The sequence below is a fragment of the Delphinapterus leucas genome, chromosome 10 (assembly GCF_059928025.1).
Source record: "Delphinapterus leucas isolate spDelLeu-1000000601 "Yukka" chromosome 10, BTC_Dleu_Yukka2, whole genome shotgun sequence".
Classification (NCBI taxonomy): Eukaryota; Metazoa; Chordata; class Mammalia; order Artiodactyla; family Monodontidae; genus Delphinapterus; species Delphinapterus leucas.
This window is the reverse complement of record NC_143138.1, coordinates 101,222,437-101,236,280: the sequence shown is the minus strand read 5'-3', so window position 1 is coordinate 101,236,280 and position 13,844 is coordinate 101,222,437.

Below are 13,844 nucleotides of genomic sequence, written 5' to 3'. Positions count from 1 at the left end.
TCAGAGGTCCCAGAGCAAGTGTGCCAGCAGGACAGGAGGAAGCCACTCCACTTTCATGACCCTGCGTCAGGAGTCAGGAGCATCACTTCCTGCTAATCCTCGAAGCAGTCACAAGCCTTCCGAATTCCAGGCACAGACTCCCCCTCTTGTGGGAGGAATGTCAAAGCATTTGCAAGTATTTCTGAAACCCGCAGAAGGGAAAAAATGTCAGAGGAAAGAAGAGGAGGAAGAGTAATAGAAGAAATCCTATTAACTGAAGGAGAAGAAAGAAAAAGTAAGAGGGATGAGGAAGACTCGCGGAGGAAATCATTTGCCCGGAGGAGTGATCAGAGAAGTAGTGGTAATAGGAAGATGAGTGATGCTTGGAGAGGTAACATTAAGGATAGTGACAAGAAAAACAGTAGCAGCCTGAACAGGAGGAACTGTAGTAGGAATGGGGGGGTTAAAATAGGAGAGGCCATTATACCTGGGGCGGCAGGGAAAGGAGAAAGCGAAGTTGTGCAAACAGCAGGGCAATATTTGGGGAGTGATGCAAGGAAGTAGTAATAAGAATGGCAGCAAATGAATAACCTTGCAATGTAACAGAACGAGAGGAGGAAGGTAGTAGTAATGGGACGTTGTAAGCAGAGGAGGAGAAAAGGGAAGAGGAGCAATAGTGTGGGAGAAATGAATGCATGATGAGGGCGGGAGAAGCAGTAACAGGAGGTGGTGTGGAAGAGTGGTTTAGGACCCAGAAGGCTCTGGAAACAGGTGCCTGGTTTCAGATCCACCTCCAAACTGCGTGGCCTCTGGTGAGTTTCTGAACCTTACCTCAGTTTTCTTGTCAGTAAAATGGGCATGGCGATAGTAATCACACCTCCCTGATGAGGCTGTTGTGAGGGTTGATGAGTTAATTTGTGTAACGCATTTAGTGCCTGGCTCATACGGGGCCTGTGTGTTAGCTACTGTTACTAGTTCTGTTAAGACCACGGAAATGGGAGAGGTATCCCGAGCCCACGACAGTTGCTGCAGGGGGGCCTGTCAGGGAAGCAGGACCAGCAGAATGAAGACTGTAAGCCCTGCCACGGGGAACAAGTCGGGGCAGAACTCAGCCAAGGTCACTCACCAAGGGATGGCACCCAGGCCGCACCCAGGCCTCCAGGCCGCGGGCCAGGGCTCTCTGGGGAGAAGGAGAGAAGGTTTGGGTCCAGGTGCTCAGGGCTGGTGTCCTAGAACATTCTTGACCCCAGACTCTGCCTGCACTTCCTGGGAACCAGCCAATCTTTGGTGAGGGGCAGGCACAATCTGATCCGGTGAAGCGGGGGGCTGAGCAAACCACCCAGCTGCAGGAAGGAACTATTACTACTTATCTTTCTCTTTATCGTTGAAAATATAAAGAAAGTAAGTTTACTGGTATTTAATACATGGATTGAGCATGGTACATATATTTCATTTATACTATGTACATATTTAGGGGGTACATGCTCCCAAATTGTTTTACCAAAAGGGGCTGAGACCACAAAATTCAGAGAACCGTGTGTGAAGGTAATCATACCCGAGCCAGCCAGCCAGCCCTCCGGGGAGTCTGCGTGGAGTCACGCCCTAACAATTGCTCTGCAATTACTGCAGGGCCCCAGCAGGGCTCCGAGCGCCTGTCCAAGGCCTCTCTGGGCCTTGCTTCTCTTTCTAAGCTCTGAGTCTAGGGCTGGGCTCCCCATCGTCCTGAGCTTTTCTTTCACTCCTTCCCTGATTACTGCCATCAAAAAATTGGCATTCTACATTTTTATATGTCCTTCCCCTTCCGAGAAAATAATCCAAATATTTCCAGACGGACTGCCAAGACGCAGCATTGGGCACTGGAAAAAGCACAAGCTTCTGAGTCACCCAGGCCTAGGTTCAAATCCCAGCTCCACTCAGTGGATCCTTGCCGAGCACCTACTATGTGCAAGTCACTGCACTTTGTGCAGGCATAGATCAGCCACTTGGACAAAATCTTTGCTCTTACAGCTTACATCCTAAGAGAACAGCTGATTTGCTGCATGACCTCAGGCAGGGTCACTGTACCTCTCTGAGTCTCAGTTTACTCATCTGTGAAGTGCGGCTCATAACCCCCAACCTTGCAGTACGGCTGTGATGAAAGGAGGTCTGGAGTCTGGGGCATTCGAGGGATGTCATCTCAGGGGCCTAGACCTGGAAGGAAACTCAGCCCAACCCTCTATTCTGCAGCTATTGAGAAAAGCAGATGAGTGATGGGTAGTGACTTGTCCAAGGTCACTCAGTGAGGTGGGGGCAGAGCAAGAACGGCCCAGGGGTCATCTGTTGTACTTTGCTCCAGTCTGAGCCTGTCTGCCTGGTCCAGCCAGGACTGAGGCCCATGATATTCCAGGGCAGAAGAAAGCACTTTGACTGCTTCTGCCGACTTCTTACCTCTCACTCTACCCCCCGAGGGGTCATGGGGGAAACGTACCCCGGCTCTGCTGGAGAAACAGCAACTTCAAGTGTCTGGGCTGGAAAAACCCGTGGGAGCCCCAGGCAGTCCAGCCTTTGAGTCACATGGCAAAAACTATTCTTTAAATACCAGTCCAGATCCATCCACTTCTCTACAAATGACCCAGTTTCATTCCTTTTTATGGCTGAGTAATATTCCATTGTATATAGGTACCACAGGATCTAGAGACTGTCATACAGAGTGAAGTAAGTCAGAAAGAGAAAAACAAATATCGTATATTAACGCATATATGTGGAACGTAGAAAAATGGTGCAGATGAACCGGTTTGCAGGGCAGAAACTGAGACACAGATGAAGAGAAAATGTATGGACAGCAAGGGGGGAAGTGGCAGGAGGTGGTGGTGGGATGAACTGGGGGATTGGGATTGACATATATACACTAATATGTATAAAATGGATAACTAATAAGAACCTGCTGTATAAAAAAATAAATAAAATTCTAAAATTCAAAAAAAAGCAAAAAACAAAAGACCAGTCCAGCCTCAGATGCTCAGGGAAGAGACCCAGCACAGCGTGGGGAAGGGTGAGGAGGCACACGCAGCACCAGGAGCTCAGCTCCAACCACAAACCGGCACATCTTACCCAGGAAAACCAAAGCCTGATCCCTGTCCGAAGACAAGTCGGTGGGCGTGCTTTCACCCTTCCTCTGGCTATGGGGGCTCATCAAAGGATGATTTCATAGAATCCACAGAGGACCCTACTCCAGAGCCCTGGGATATATAATTTTCTCCATCTTGATACATTTGCAGGGATGTTTTACACCCTAAGATTGAGGGACCAGGAAACTGCCTTCCTTGCCTGACCCTCAATCCAGGTCAGTGTCTATGGGCTTGGACTAAACATCTCCAGAGAAATGTCTTTAAATAAGCAGATTCCATACTTGAGATGTGGCCAGAACTGCCCCAAACCATCTCTGTTTGCCCTGTCACATTTGCACAGTTAGGTTTTTTGTTTGTTTGTTTTATAAATTTATGTATTTACTTATTTATTTTTTGGCTGTGTTGGGTCTTTGTTGCTGTGTGTGGGCTTTCTCTAGTTGCAGTGAGTGGGGGCTACTCTTCGTTGTGGTGCGCGGGCTTCTCATTGTTGTGGCTTCTCTTGTTGCAGAGCACGGGCTCTAGGCATGTGGGATTCAGTAGCTGTGGCATGTGGGCTCAGTAGTTGTGGCACGTGGGCTTAGTTGCTCCCTGGCATGTGGGATCATCTCAGGCCAGGAATCGAACCCGTGTCCCCTCCATTGGCAGGCAGATTCTTAAGCACTGCACCATCAGGGAAGCTCTGTTTGTTTGTTTAAACCAATCATTGTCCCTTCTTCAAAAACCATGAGAAGGGAAGATATTAATCGCTCCATTCCATATGTAGCTTGTATCAGAGAGCTGCACAGGCATCCAGGACTCGAGGGGTCAAGATCCTAGACAGAGGGCAGCTCACTGAGATGAGCCCAACATTCTCCCTTGGGTCATCTGCACAGTGGGGGAAGGTGGAGAAGCCAAATGAGTTCTAACTAGTTTCCTGGGGCTGACTAGACAAAGTTCGAAGTTCAGGGCTACCAAAGCCACCAAGACTTGAAGATCCTAGAGGGAAGGGAGGCACAGAGAAGTAAGCCCAACCCTCGCTACCAGTTTTTCCCACAGGCATTTGCTACTGAAAAGCAGAATTGAAGTGTTCTCCAGTCTCACAGCACTTAGGAGACAAAGTTGCAGTTTGGAGCCCATCAGAGAGGAGAAGCTCTAGGAACCATCCAGGGTTTTCGTTGGGACCATGGCAGGGGAGGAGGGGATTATAGCCCAGGAGTAAGGGGGAACCACAGGTAGGCCAAGACTTACAAATATAGTGACCCAGACTTGTATCAGCTGAGCCCCTGATGAGATTAAGGCAATATACCCTAACTCTAGCTATGTCACAGGAGAGGACAAGTCTTCTCTGGAGGAAGCTAACAGCATGAAGACCATCTTCAATTTCTCATGCACGGTGTCTGGCATTCAATTTTAAAAAATTGTTTTAAACCAGACACACCAATAAGCGGAACCAAAATGAAAAAAAAAATAACCAATAGAAATAGACCCAAAGGTGACCCAGATTTTATTGTCATCAGCTGTGGACGTTACAACAACTGTGACTGATATGTTCAAGACTATGTAACAGGTGCTGAATTTCCCCAGAGAATTGGAATCTATACGAAATAACCAACTGGAAATTCAATAACTGAAAACCACGATCGCTGAAATCAAGAACTCAGTGGGTGGGTTTACAGATGACCGTGTGCCTCTGAAGAGAGGATTTGTGAATTGGAAGAGAGGTCGGTAGAAATATGTAGAAAAATATTTCCAATATAAAAAACAAAAATGATGGAAAATACAGCAAAGAGATGTACGGCACACAGTGAAAAGGTTTAACGTACATGAACTGGAGTCCCAGGAGAGGAAGAGGAGTATAATGGGACAGAAGCAAAAGTCCTGATAATGATCAAGAATTTTCCAAAACTGATAAAAAGACATCAAGCCATAGTTCCAATAAATGCTACAAACCCAAAGCAGGATAAATGTAAGGCAAACAACACCTAAGCCCGTACGAGTAAAATTGCAAAAATCCAAAGGCAAAAAACAAACAAGCAGAAAAGACATAAAAGCAGTCTGAGGAAAAAAGACGCATTACCTTCAAAGCAACAGCCGTCGGACTGACAGTTAACTTCTTTATTTATTTTTTTTTTTGCAGTACGGGGGCCTCTCACTGTTGTGGCCTCTCCCGTTGCGGAGCACAGGCTCCGGACGCGCAGGCTCAGTAGCCATGGCTCACGGGCCTAGCCGCTCTGCGGCATATGGGATCTTCCTGGACCAGGGCACGAACCCGTGTCTCCTGCATCGGCAGGCGGACTCTCAACCACTGCGCCACCTGGGAAGCCCGACAGTTAACTTCTTAACAGAAACATTGGAAGGTGAAAGGCAATGGATGGCATCTTTAAAGTACTGACAAAAATCAACTACCAACCTAAAATTCTGTACACAGAGAAAATATCCTTCCAAAAGGAGGCAAAATAAAGACACATACAACTGAGAGAGATGTTACCCACAGACCACACTAGGAGAAATTCTATAGGGAGTTCTCCAAGCAGAAGGTAAATAATCCCAGATGGAAATATGAACATGCAGAAAGAAATGAAGGGTAAATTTGGAGTAAATTGGCATGGAACTTGACTGCACAAAAAAGCTATAATGTTTTCTGGGGTTTAAAATACATGTAGCAGGGGCTTCCCTGGTGGCGCAGTGGTTGAGAGTCCGCCTGCTGATGCAGGGGACGTGGGTTCGTGCCCCGGTCCGGGAAGATCCCACATGCCGCGGAGCGGCTGGGCCCGTGAGACATGGCCGCTGAGCCTGCGCGTCCGGAGCCTGTGCTCCGCAACGGGAGAGGCCACAACAGTGAGAGGCCCGCGTACTGCAAAAAACAAAACAAAACAAAACACAATAAAATACATGTAGCATTAAAATGCATGAAAACAACGGGCCAGGTAAAATACTGTGAGGTCCTAGCATCGTCCCTAATGTGATAAAAGTACTAATTTACATTGGACTCTTCTAAAGATGCATGTCATAATATTGAGGGTGACCACTAAATTAATCAGCAAAGAATATAGAACTAATAATCTAACGGAGGGGGGAAATGAAATAATAAAAAATTCTTGATTAGTCCAAGACAAGGAGAGAGGAAACAAAACATAAAGTGGGTGGTACAGATGGAAAACAAATGTTGACATTGTAGATGTAAAATAGAATCGATGCAACAGATACTGTAAAAGTACTTACATAAGTGCAGGACTGTGCTCAGGGCAAGGCACACAGACAATTAAATCACAGTCCCTTCCACCATGCAATTTAGTTGGGATTTTAAGGAGAGGGAGCAATCGTGTCATCTCCTGTTGAAATTCAAGGGAGGTTTCATGAAGATGGTGGCATTTGAACTGGGCCTTTAAGGATGGGAAAGATTTTTCACAAGAGGTAGAGCAGGCCTGGTAGGAGGACATGGGCAATGTGGGCAAATGGCCAGTGGCAGTAAGGAGCCCTGGGTGTCAGAGGAGCAGAACAGTGTGGATGGGGCAGAATGTTTACACATGTGACTCATAGGAGAGAAAGTAATGAAGACCCGTTGGGCCAGATGAAGAGTAACCTTCAGTCCAGCCCAGGGAGTAAGGACCACATTTCCAAACCATGAAAACAAATAGCTGGAAGGAGGCATCGAGTTCATCTAGTCAACCTTTCCATTTTACAGATGAGCAAATTGAGGCTTGTAAGCTCAACTATTAAGCTTTCTAGTACAAGTATAACATGGACTGATGTGGGTTTTTGAGACCTCATTCTTGTGGCCCTTGGGGAGGATGGATTGGAGAGGCAGAATCAGAGGCAGGGAGACCAATGAGGGGTGTGTGATGGTCCAAGTGAGGGTGAGGGGCCCTGCCCTGGGGCAGGGATCCTGGAGATGGCTGAAGAGGAAGAGGCACATATGGGTGACATTGTGTGATGTGGCCGTGCTCCAGCAATGAAGGCTGGCTGAAAACCCCATGTGAACGAGTCAGGGTTCTCCAGTGAACCAATAGGATGTGTGTGTGTGTGTGTGTGTGTGTGTGTGTGTGTACATACATACAGACAGATAGATGTTGATATATCGATATACAGATATATTGACATAGATAGATATAGATAGATTTATTATAAGAAATTGGCTGACGTGATTTTGGAGACTGAGAAGTCTAGACCAAGGAAAGCTAATGTTGTAAGTTCCAGTTCGAGTCCTAAGGCTGGAGAAGACCAGTGTCCCAGCTCAAAGACTGGCAGAGAGAAAGGATTCTTTCTTACTTAGCCTTTTATTCTATTCAGGCCTCCAGTTGATTGGGTGAGGGCCACCCACACTGGGAAAGGCAAGCTGCTTTACTTAGTCTACTGATTCAGATGTTAATCTCATCCAGAGACACCCGCACAGACACACCCGGGATAATGTTTGACCAAATATCTGGGCGCCCTAAGGCCAGCCAAGCTGACACATGAAGTTAACCATCACGTCACGTTAGCCATAGGCCCCTCTACCCAGCACACTCAAGGAGAGGCCAGCCTAGGCCAGAACACACAGTGTGAAATCATGCCCCCAAACTCAAGGTGATGGCATTGTGAACCTTCTGGGGAAAGGAACTAACATTTATCAAGCCTCTGGCAAGTTTGCGCCAGGCTAAGCACCATGGCTAGGAGTGATCTCATTTAATGCTCCTGATCACCCTCAGAGGAGGGTGTGTGCTTTTTCCTTTGCAGCTGAGGGAACTGAATCCCAGGGAAGCAAAGTGTGGCAGAGCTGGAGCCCCAGCTTGACTACTACGAGGCTCACACTGGTCCGTAGCATCAACCAGGCTTACAAATGACTCGACCCAAATGTGTTAATTACAGGAACATTACCTGCTGTATCCAACAGACCCCCAAATGCATAGTGGCTCAAATATGATATAAGCTTATTTCTTACTCATGTGAAGTCCCAAACCACCTTCTCCATGCAGTGATTCAGAGATCAAGTTTCTTCTGTGTTGTGACCCCACTATTTCCACATGGTTATATAAGTTGAGCTGGTGAAAAGGGAAACAGGAGTCAGGGAAGTTTGAGAGGCCTGGAAGAGGCTTACATCACATAATATAGATATAGATATATTCTTTTTGTTGCACATATATACAATGGAATATTACTCAGCCATAAAAAGAAACAAAATCGAGTTATTTGTAGCGAGGTGGATGGACCTAGAGTCTGTTATACAGGGTGAAGTAAGTCAGAAAGAGAAAAACAAATACCGTATGCTAACACATGTATGTGGAATCTAAAAAAAGAAATGGTTCTGAAGAACCTAGGGGCAGGACAGGAATAAAGACGCAGACATAGAGAATGGACTTGAGGATATGGGGAGGGGGAAGGGGAAGCTGGGACGAAGTGAGAGAGTGGCGTGGACATATATACACTACCAAATGTAAAACAGATAGCTAGTGGGAAGCAGCTGCATAGCACAGGGAGATCTGCTCTGTGCTTTGTGACCACCTAGAGGGGTGGGATAGGGAGGGTGGGAGGGAGACGCAAGAGGGAGGGGATATGGGGATATATGTATATGTATAGCTGATTCACTTTGTTATAAAGCAGAAACTAACATACCATTGTAAAGCAATTATACTCCAATAAAGATGTTAAAAAGTAATAAAAAAAATAAAATAAACCTAATGTTAAGCAAAAGAAAAAAAAGATACAGATATAGATATATAGTATCAATACACACACACACACACACACACACACACACACACACACACACACACACACTGTCTTAGATTAGACCAAGCCTTAGGGATGCTTGGTGAAAGCATTTATTTAGGGAAAGCTCAGGAGTACCTGGAAAGGGAGGGAGGGAAGCCGGATGAGGCAGGGAAGAAACCAAGCAGGGAGGTGGTTTCAGGAGAAGTCTGGCCTCAGCCTGACCCCACAGGCTGCTCTGGAGCACGAACGATACTTGAGGGAACAATACTTTCCCCCATCCCACGGGAAGAGTGTAACATCCCAGACGCCACCCCGCACACCCCCAGGAGGCTCCTGTTGGCTGAAAGCCATTCTCAGGAGAAGGTTCAGCCAGAGCTGTTAGCAGCCAACACACACAGCAGCTGGGAGGTGGGTGCACCGTCTGGTGACAGGGATCTGGGTGGAGCGCTTACAGCATCTACTATGAGTGGAGAGAAAGAAAAGTTTCCTGCAGGAGAGGTTTTTGACCAGGGTCACAAAAAATAAGAGTTTTCCAAGAGCGGGGAATTAAAAATACTGATTTGGTACCTACTGTGAGCCAAGTGCTCTCCCCACATCTGGGCTTGTCTTGTCCCCGGATGGCAGCCCTGCCATCCTGTATGTGAGTGTCTGTTCATGCCTGGACTGTGTGTGGCCTTCTGAGGGCAAGTTCTGGGTCCATCTGCTTTCGACCAGTGCCCCTTTTTCCAGCTCCATACTGTGTGCCAGGCCCGCAGGTGCCAGAATCCCCAAGGTGCTGGGGGACAAGTGAGGGACACAAACATGTAGGCAAATGGGTCACAAGACTGGCCAAAATACCCCAGGAGTAGTCCCAGCACCTGGCCTTGTGCTCATGTAGGAGAGGGGCTAAGTGTTTGGTGAATGACAGAAGAATGTCCTTCCCAGTCCTCCCAGGTCTCCAAGGGCTTGCTGCATCCCTGACACAGAGTAAGGTGCTCAGTAGAAATTTGTGAAGTGGCTGTCCCCGGGGCTGGATTTGGGCTCAGAAATTGTTTTCTGTTCACTGTTCACTGTGGCTAAGCTGGACGCTGAGTTAGGGAATGTGTCTATACAGACTCCAGGGCTGCCATCCTGTCCTTGGTCCCTACCCCAGTAGACAGGTCTAATGCCAGACCCCAGTGGTCCTCCTCCCCCTTTCCCCCCATCCCTAGTGTCTTTGTAGGAACATGGTATTTAGTGCCTTGGGTGCTAGAATGAGAAATGTGTGCTTTGGTTCTACATCCACTGTGACCACTGTCTTTGTCAGCCAGGGCTGCCATAACAAAATGCCACAGACTTGGTAGGATTTAACCAAAATCTATTTTCTCACAGTTCTGGAGACTGGGGGCTCAAGGTCAAGGTGCCACCAGGGTCAGTGTCTGGTGAGGCTCTCTCCCTGGGTTGCAGACGGCCACCTTCTCACTGCATCCTCATGTGACCTTTCCTCATGCTCCCATGGAGAGAGAGACCTCTGGTGTCTCTTCCTCTTGTTATCAGGGCACTAATCCCATCTTGAGGGCCCTACCCTCATGACTTCACCTAAACCTAATCACCCCCAAAGGCCCCACTCCAAATACCATCACATTGGGGGTTAGGGCTTCAACGTATAAATTTTGGAGAGACACAGTTCAGTCCATAGCCACCATCTATGGTGTTGGTGCAGGTCATAAAGGGTGAATGAGGTGTAAAAAGTCCCTGCCCTCGTGCAGCTTAAATTCTAGAGGGAAGGGGGGAAATGGGGGAAAGTTATGAGGTATAATGAGATATAATGAGTGGTTAGAAGAAAACAAACAGGCTGTGACAGAGGCAAAGTAGAATCTACTTTGAGAGGAAGATCAGGGAAGGCTCCTCTGAGGAGGTGGCCCTTCAGCTGAGATTTAAATGGCAAGGAGAAGGCAGTCATGAGAGGGTAAGGGGAGCATGTTCTAGGCCCAGAAGAGAGGAACAAGCTGAGCCAGTTGGAGGCACTAAATGAGGACTCTGGCTGCTGCACGATTTAGAGGAAAGGAGGCCATGGTAAGAAATGAGGTTGAGAAAAATGGCAAAGCCTTATCCCAAGGGCTCTGTGGTCCCGTAAGGAGTTTAGATTTCACTCTCAGGGCAACAGGAAGCCATGTAGGGTTTCTGTTAGGGAAAGACATGTTCAGATTCACGTTGCCAGAAGTTCCTTTGGGATTCTTTTGGAAGTTCCTTTGGGATGGCGTGCAAAGGTCCATTCTGCAAAGGAATGGACTTCAAGAGGGGATGAAAGAGGGGTGGTCATCAGAGGCTGGGGAAAAATTTGAGCTAATTGGTGGTCTGGGGCAAAGCAGGGGGACGCAGAAAAGGTGGTGGAAGCTACACCACTTGGTCCTAACTCTTTACCTCGTGAGGCCTTACTCTTTTGCACTTTAACTTTGCAGCACCTGTTCCTTCGTGGTGGACTTGGCACGTGAGTTGCTCCAATCAATGGGATGTCAGCAGATGTGACCGCAGCAGAGCCTAAAATAGGCCCATGCACTTGGGGGATGTTCACCCTGAGCCTCTGCCATCACTATGCACTGGGCTGGCCTGGCGGAGGATGGGAGACGTGTGCAGTTGTCCCAGGCCAAGGCCAGCCTAGATCCATGGCCAGCCAGCAACCCCCAGACACATGAGAGTCCATCCAAGATTAGAGAACTGCCCAGCCCACCCCCAGCTGATCCTGGGCACATGAACAGACGCTATCATTGGATTCCCTGAGGTCTGGAGTTGTTTGTTACGCAGCAGTACAGGAGCCCCACTCTGATCCTTGGGGGATACATTCCAAGACCCCCAGTGGAAGCCTAAAACCACGAGCAGTACCAAAATCTATATAGGCTATGCTTCTTTTATGATAAAATTTAACTTAGAAATTAGGCACAGTCAGAGAAAGTATCTGAGATGCTGACATCACTACTCTTGCACTTTGGGACCATTGTTAAGTAAAAGAAGGGCTACTTGAACACAAACACTGTGATACCAGGACAGCCGATCTGAAACCAAGACGGCTGCTAAGTGACTAACTCTGGAAGCGAATCTAGTGTGGATGTGCTGGACAAAGGGATGATTCACATCCCAGGTGGGAGGGAGCAGGACGGCGCGAGATTTCATCACACTACTCAGAACAGTGAGCGATATAAAACTTCTGAAGTGTTTATTTCTGGAATTTTCCACTTAAAATTTCAGACCACAGTTGACCCCAGGTAACTGAAACCAAGGAAAGTGAAACCGTGGCTGGGTTGGGGGGTGGACTACGGTATTGTCTTTCTAGATAGCAGATACAGGAGGAGATAGAGCCAGACCACCTTTATGAGGTTTGTATGTGAGAGTGAGGGGTGGGGGGAGCCTGGAGGACCCCAGTTTTCTGGGTGGATGGCGTCCCCTAAATAAAGACAAGGAAGAGGGGTTTTGGAGGCTAACAAGGAAGCAGGTCTGTGGAGAGGATCAGAAGTCCCGTTCTCTTCGCTCTGAAGGACAACAGCGAGTCACTGAGGGCTCTCGAAGCAGGACAGTGACCTGGGACGGAAAGGAAGGGAGTATCCTGAACTGAATTCTCCCGTCCCCAGTGCGTTCCCCTCCACCGCCCCCCCACTGCCCCCCGTGGGTCTTTCCCAGAGGTTGAACTTAAACAAATGTCTTTTGTCCATTCTGTTCCCAGAGAGAAACAGACCGTTTCTCCCCTTTTCCAGTTGCTAGGACACTAATCTGTTTGAGAAAGGCGTGGGAACATCTGGTTGGCAGGAATAGAGCTTCTGGGAATTTCCTTTGTATCTGTGATTCTGTCATCTCTCCTGGTGCTCCTGAGGGCCAGGGCTCTCCAGCCCTCCGGCTGCTTGCCTGGGCAGCAGCGAGGAGGGCGGGGCCCCTTTCAGTGAGCACTGCCTGGGTGCTAGTAAGTCCAGGTGCATGGGTGCTGCTGCCCACACCAGAGGGGCCAGCACTCAGAGTAAAGGGCCCACCTTGGCTTTTTCCTGCTTTATCTTTCTTCCAAACACAGACATTAGTTTTGTGTCTGTTACTACCTGTCTCCCTCACTAAGCTCCGTGAGGCCAATGCTTTGATTGGTCACCACTGTACCCCTGGCTCATAGAAAAAGGTCTGACACGTAGTAATAATAGCACTAAACGTTTGTGGAGGGCTTACCAGCTGCATGGTGTTTTTGTGATTTCTTTAGATATACGAATCCTTTTAGACTTCAAAATGACCCTTCAAAACTTGGGTAGTGGGCTTCCCTGGTGGAGCAGTGGTTGAGAGACCGCCTGCCGATGTAGGGGACACGGGTTCGTGCCCCGGTCCGGGAAGATCCCACATGCCGCGGAGTGGGTGGGCCCGTGAGCCATGGCCGCTGAGCCTGCGCAGCTGGAGTCTGTGCTCCGCAGCGGGAGAGGCCGCAACAGTGAGAGGCCCGCATACCGCAAAAAAAAAAACAAAAAAAAACTTGGGTAGTATTTTTTGTCTCCGTTTTATAGGTGAGGAAACTGAAGCACAAAGACATGAAACAACTTGCTCAAGGAAGTAGCAAAACTGGGAATCCCAGGCAGTCTGGCCCCCAAACCTGTGTTCTGAGAGGAAAGACAATTTGTTGAATGAATCAATGACCTTGCCCCAGGTCACACAGGGGAACTGGGGTCAAGAGTCCCATCCCCTCCCTCACACACACAATAGCAGCAGGGCTCATTGCTCTCATCTTCGTGGGATGTCGGCTTCCAGGAGGGTGGGGCTGGGTTTCCCCTGCTGCTTCACCTGGCCGGGAGACCACAGGTGGGCTCTGCTCAGAACCTTCAAAGGGCTAGGTCACAGGTTTCCCTCCAGGCCACAAGCACCTTGCCAAGCTCCAGGCACCTTCACCATCTCCAATGGAGTGATGAGCAGGGGCTGTGCACACGGGGTAAGTCAGATGGAACCAGACAGGTCCTTCCTGCTGCTCTCTCAGCAGTGGTCCTTACTGGTTGCCCAAGAGGACAGGCAGACCCCTTCAGCCCTGGGCCCCTTGTCTGCAGCCCCTCATCCCTCGTCTTCTGCTCCTTTTCTCAATCTAGAAAACCGTTCAAAATTCTGAGGCCCAGGTCA